This window comes from Clytia hemisphaerica, unplaced genomic scaffold, assembly GCF_902728285.1.
Source record: "Clytia hemisphaerica strain Z4C2 unplaced genomic scaffold, Clytia hemisphaerica genome assembly, whole genome shotgun sequence".
In the NCBI taxonomy this organism is placed as follows: domain Eukaryota; kingdom Metazoa; phylum Cnidaria; class Hydrozoa; order Leptothecata; family Clytiidae; genus Clytia; species Clytia hemisphaerica.
Genome location: NW_027103648.1, coordinates 520,568 through 526,646, shown reverse-complemented (window position 1 = coordinate 526,646; position 6,079 = coordinate 520,568).

Below are 6,079 nucleotides of genomic sequence, written 5' to 3'. Positions count from 1 at the left end.
GACGCACCGGACTGTCCGGTGTATTTGTCCGGTGGCAAAAAGTATCCTTTCGCTACACCGGACGCAATAAGTCCGGTGTCAGTCCGGTGTTGCATATAGGGAATTTTGGACGCCGGACATTTATGAAACAAAAAATTAAGAAACACCGGATGCACCGGACTGGTCATGTCCAGTGTTTTGATTGTCCGGTGGGAAAAATATCCTTCTCCGACACCGGACATCCGACTTCCTTAAGTCCGGTGTAGAAATTGTCCGGTGGTAAAAAAAATTCTCATTTTACACCGGACTTTCGCGTGTCCGGTGTTCGTTAAGTCCGGTGCCTCGGCAGGGTCCTAAGCTAAACTATTGCGGGGAACGATGCGAAAAATTCCAGATCGATAGCTGTTTCGGGTGGCTAGCGCTTTGGATTTTAGAACCCCCGGATAAAAAATTTTGCCTTGCCGCGAACAAGAAGTTTGAAAAAACTCACCCGCGAGTACTCATTTTCAAATTTTGAAGGAACATGAAGACATGATGTGCTGATTTTTTCTGCAAAAGAAAGCTGAATAAATTCTCTACACTTTGGAAAAAATACTTATGTTAAAAGAGGTTTCCTTCCTTGAGATATGTAAGCTTGAATATTTTTTTTCGAAAATCTATGTTTTGTTACTGCCGCATGCTCTCCGCATGCCTAAAAGGTCCGACCTCCCTACTTTAAGAAAACCTTTCGCTTGCAAACACGAGACTCGTTTCGTGCGTAACCCCTTTTACAATTGATTGATTAAAGAATCAGATTTTCATGTAACATTCCTGGCTTTTAAATAAGAATAGATTCTAGATCTCAATAAAAAAGAAACATAAAATATACTTTTTCCTTTTTAGCCAAGATGTAATGGAAAATGCGCCATTGATTTAAAGTAATTAGTCGGGTACAGCTCTTAATTGCTATGTGACTTCGTGTATTATAAGTGTCTCAACGTTACCTATGACCACATATATTATCTTAAAATGTAATACAGGCATCGGTTTGTAATGTTGATAGTGTTAACCAGCTGAGCCCGACGAGCGATGAATCTGAGCAAAACCTTTCGCGGGTAAATAATGGTGTAGACAGGCCTTTAATCTCGACACTAAAACCTGTTCTACACTTAAAAACATTCGAATTAGGGCGGTTGGGCGTATCGGTCCCAAGCCCTATTATGCAAAGTACAAAACACCCCAGCGAAATGGTATGTTTTGATTGTGTTTTTGGCCGAAAAACAAAAAAGTGAAGAGGAAGAGAATCAAGAAATTCTGGGTTTGTCTATATAACATATCAAATATTTCCTGCTCAGGTTGTTCTGATCTGTTAAAAATGTGTTTATTCAGTGATATTAACTTTTTGGATAAAAGATAAGATAAAGTAACAAAAAGAAAAGGAAAACTTTTTGGAAATTTGTTTTTCTGTGCTGTCAGGCTGTGGACCTAAAAAGCTAAAGCTAGACCATCATGGGGCTTCAGTATTATCAGAGGGTCAGGGTTAGGGTTGGAGCTCAATAGTCACAATATAAGGACAAAGCTCTCTTAGGAGCACTCGTACCTGACTTGCCACTTCACTTGTAGGGACAGGAGCTTTTTTAAATTTAGGTCTGACTGACAGCTCTTCTGCTGTGTCTTGTGAAACGTAGACTTACAAATCTAGGTTGCTTGAATTCGGTGGTTTGAGTCCAGGTATAGTTACATAGTCGTGTAGAGAATTCTTAATCAAACATTCGCAATTTTCTTTTCTATCAGTTCGATAACCCAATTTTGTAATTTTGTACGACAAGTTTGTGCCACTCTCCTCCACCGTATTTATCTGGCACCCAGATGCCAGTTTGCAGAGTGTGGCACGTTTACTTGAGATCTCAAGTGCGGAAAAAGTCGAGTGCAGGTGCAAAATTTGAGGTTTACAGGTACAAGTGCAAACGTTTTTTTAACCCCAAGTGCAGAAGAAATTCCATCAAATGACTGACCAATCAAAGCAGCAAAATATCAAAACAAATGAGCTATGCAGCTCCGCTCGCAGCTCTATTCTACCATTTTGTTTTGATTTATCTTTGTATTCTAATGACCAGAAGTTATTTATTCGAGGGCTATGCAAGTTTCCCTCCACTGATGCAAGTTACCCAACTTCACGGTACTCTGCAAACTGGCCCAGATGCCAGATGGTGAAATTTTCATCCAACATGTTAAAGCTCTCTGAAAGTGGGGAAAATTTTCAACATTTGGAAGGTTTGGATTACAGAATGTTGCAAGACCGTGTCAAAGATTTCACAGCAGCAGGAGACCTGGTAACCCAGCCCTCATTATCAGAGATTGGCGGGTTCAACCTAAATATTTTCGGGTTTACGCAAGGTATATAGTTGAACCCGACTGGGGATGCAGCACATCAAAGGCCTACTATCATTCCTCTTTGATGGGAAATGGACCTGCTCTCTTTAGAGCTTTAGCGTTAGCGAACGTCAATATACCATTGGAATATCAGATAACCACCATATATTAGCTTCTTATCAAAACCAAATTCGAAATGGAAATTGGAAAATTACTTCCAATAACAGATTTCCCTTTTTTCCTGTATCCTTTTAACACCAGAGTCGGTTTGTTGGGGCATAGTATTCTGCCATGTGATCGCAGGTGAAAGTTTTTGAAAGTGACGGAAGATAATGTGGATTTAATATCATCAAACTAATTGAACTTTTTACTGACGGAACAAATCAAACTCCTATTGCTTAAAAAATTAACAAATTTTTTTCACTGTTTGCGAAACATTTTTAGTATTTTGCCATGTTGTTTGGAAAAAAATGCGAAAGTATCTTCAATTCTTTACTCAAGAATTAAACGAAGTAAGACATGTAGTAAGAGATTATAGTATGGTAAAGTTTTGAAGTGACTAGTAGATAAAGCAAAAGATAAACGAGTGAATAAAGTAGTCAAGTGACGAAGAGATAAAGCATAGATAAATTAAAGGAATAAAAAAAGTTGCGGTAGCAAGTATATAAAGCAATAGATAAACCACAAATAAAGTTGCAAAGTAGCAAATTTACAAAGCAATAGATAAACAAGTGAATAAAGTAGCGAAGTGGCAAGTAGATTTAAAGCAATAAATAAACGAATGAAGGAAATAGCGAAGTAGCAAGTTGATAAAGCAATAGATAAACGAATGAATAAAAAAGAACAGAAAAACGAATGAAGAAAGTTGCAAGTAGATAAATTAATAGATAAACGTGTGAAGAAAGTAGCAGTTGATAAAAAAGTAATGAATAAACAAATGAAGAAGGAGCAAGTTGATAAAGCAATAGATAAACGAATGAATAAAGTAGCGAAGTGGCAAGTAGCAACAAGGTTGCAAGGCAGCGAGTAGATAAAGGAATAGATAAACTAATGAAGGAAGTTGCGAAGTACTGAGTTGATAAAGCAATAGATAAACGAGTCACTTTTTAACTTTGTATTTTTTAGATAGGAAATCTTTTTGGGTCGCTAAATCTAAAATTCACTTAGCATTTTGCAAAGTGCGAAGCTATAATTCGAACTCTGCCCAAAAGCCTAGCCCAATTGGGGTAGCCATTAGGCCTTTTCATAAAATACGTCACAAACCAGCACAAACATCACTTTCCTCGCATTCAAACAATTACCATGGTTATTATGTCCCTTGAGAAAAAATGACTTTTTTATGAATAGAAAGTATTTTTGATAAAATCTGCTGGGAGTAAATCACAACTGGCAATAATTTCAATATGAGGCAAGTGATGTTTGTGACGTGATTTATGAAAAGGTCTATTGGCTACCCTGCTTTTTAGACCAACCTGGGCGGAGGGTTCAATGAGTGCCATGAACTGACTACCCAATTCTTCATATGGCATAGGTTGACCTGGGCAAAGGTCTGTTCACTTGCCAAATGAAGCTTGGTGCTATTTTTTTTTTCACGTACACTAAAATTTGCAAACTATTTTCACTGTAATTTCATACAAGCAATTTTAAGTACATAAAAAAATCCGGCTTTATACCAGCAAAACTATTGGTATCTTGCCGAACTCGACAAGAGTGTTACCGTTATTTCGTTGTTAATGTTATTTCATCCATCAATTACAGCTGGCAATAAGCCCGTAGACAGTTTGTCAGCAACATTGTGTAAATTATATTTTTAGAAAAGGATTTGGCTTAATGGGAGACTTTTGCTGGCAATCTGCCAGTAACAAAGAAAAATAGCCGGCATTTTGCCGGCAAAGAAGAAAAATATCCAGCAATTTGTCGGTAACAAAGAAAATTTTTTACAGTTTTCACCAGCACTTTTTCCACCCTATGACATATGCCAGCAAAAACACTGTGAAAAGATTTAGTCTCAGATATCCCAAAGTACAACAAAACCCACAATACAGGCACCCCAAAACTCTCATTGGCATTTTCTAAATCTTAAAATTTTAGTAGTATATTATAATCATAGTGTGCAGGGGGGGTCAAGGTCCCACCTAAAATTTCAGGTCCCAGCACTTGAGAAACTCCCACCTGATAGTTGACTTTCCAAGTCCCACCTAAAATAGGGATTTTATTTAATAAAAATTTTTTAATTACCAAATTTCGATGTGCTGACATCCCCTTCAATTTTTACTTGTTCACGGATAGGAAATGTAAAGCAATTCAATTCAACAACAACAAACTGTGATATGAATTTTTTAAGTTTTTAAGATTTCCATAAGAGTCCCACCTAAAGATTTCTAGTCCCACCTCAACCTATTCCCCCCACCTGAAAGTCCAAAATTTCAGACTCCCACCTGGCTGTTTTGGACCCAAAAATCCAAAAAACCCCCTGCAGAGTGGGGGGGGTGCACACTATGTATAATGAGTATATTTCTTGTGCATTAGAATATCAAAACCCCCGTTTTGATCTACTAGTTTCTGCAAATCACATTAGTAGAAGCAGTTATTTTGTCTTTATAAATCAGTGAGTTCAGATCAATCTTTTGATTTGAAATATGACTTCATTTTGCTTCACTATTCTCACCCTCTCTCTGCTATTCCCAGGATTTGGGTAATTTACCATTAGTCAAATAAGGATTATTATTGCACCTTTTTGAAGGGCTGATTCTAAGAGATGAGAGAGTATGATTAATTCTGGTTTTCAAAAGAAGCAAAATTTGATCTTTCTTCTGCAAGATCACACTTTAAATATAATACTATATGCATGTAAGTTTTATAATAATTCTCTCTTTTTGCATTGGTTTTGCATATTTACCTATGAAATCTCACCATAGCAAATTTGCTGCCATTGTATCCCTATATAATCCAAGATTGTGGATGAAAATTGAAAAGGTCTATAGAAAAAAGTTTCAATCCAATTCAAGAAGTATTTGTCACTCTAAGCCATTCTTTTATGTAAACATTTTCATTTTTATCATTTTACTTGCAAAAGATTTTTTCCTTGAATATATATGCGAAATTGTTGTAAATTGTTGTAAATCAACAATTCAACCTGGCAAGTATCTCCAGGAAATTATTAGGAGATAAGCACCCATTGGAAAGTGAGATTTTGTGAAAAGGGACTGGAAAACAAATATTGATGCCTGTTTCTAGGTGAGAGCAAGGAAACAATAGCTCTCTGAAAATCTTATCCAACTCACTGGAAACCTCAAATAGCCCTCTCCAAAATTTATAAAGTGTTCAAAACCTACTGGGAAAACAAAGATCAGACCCTGGAAACGCCAGGAAGATTATATTCAAACAATGTATAGGAAGCCAACCAGCCAGCCAAAAATAAACTTAAAATCCAAAGATCAAATATGGTTTTGTTCCCTGATTGACCCTAGCCTAGTTTGTCACAGTCAGATCTTAAATTATACGCAAAAACAGGAGCAAAAAAACATGTTAGGAATTGAGTAGCAATTTTGTGCTCGTTGGAAAGACAAACAAGAGTGGGATACTGTCATGAAGAAAAAAATTCAAAAAAGATCCAAAAATGATAATTGAGAATGAAGAAGAAGAAAATAAAGATCATAGCATTCTACAAGAAGTTGATTTTGTTCTTCTTCATTTTTCATCTTCGTTTTTCCATTTTTTACTCTCTTTTTTTTGATAGTATTCCACT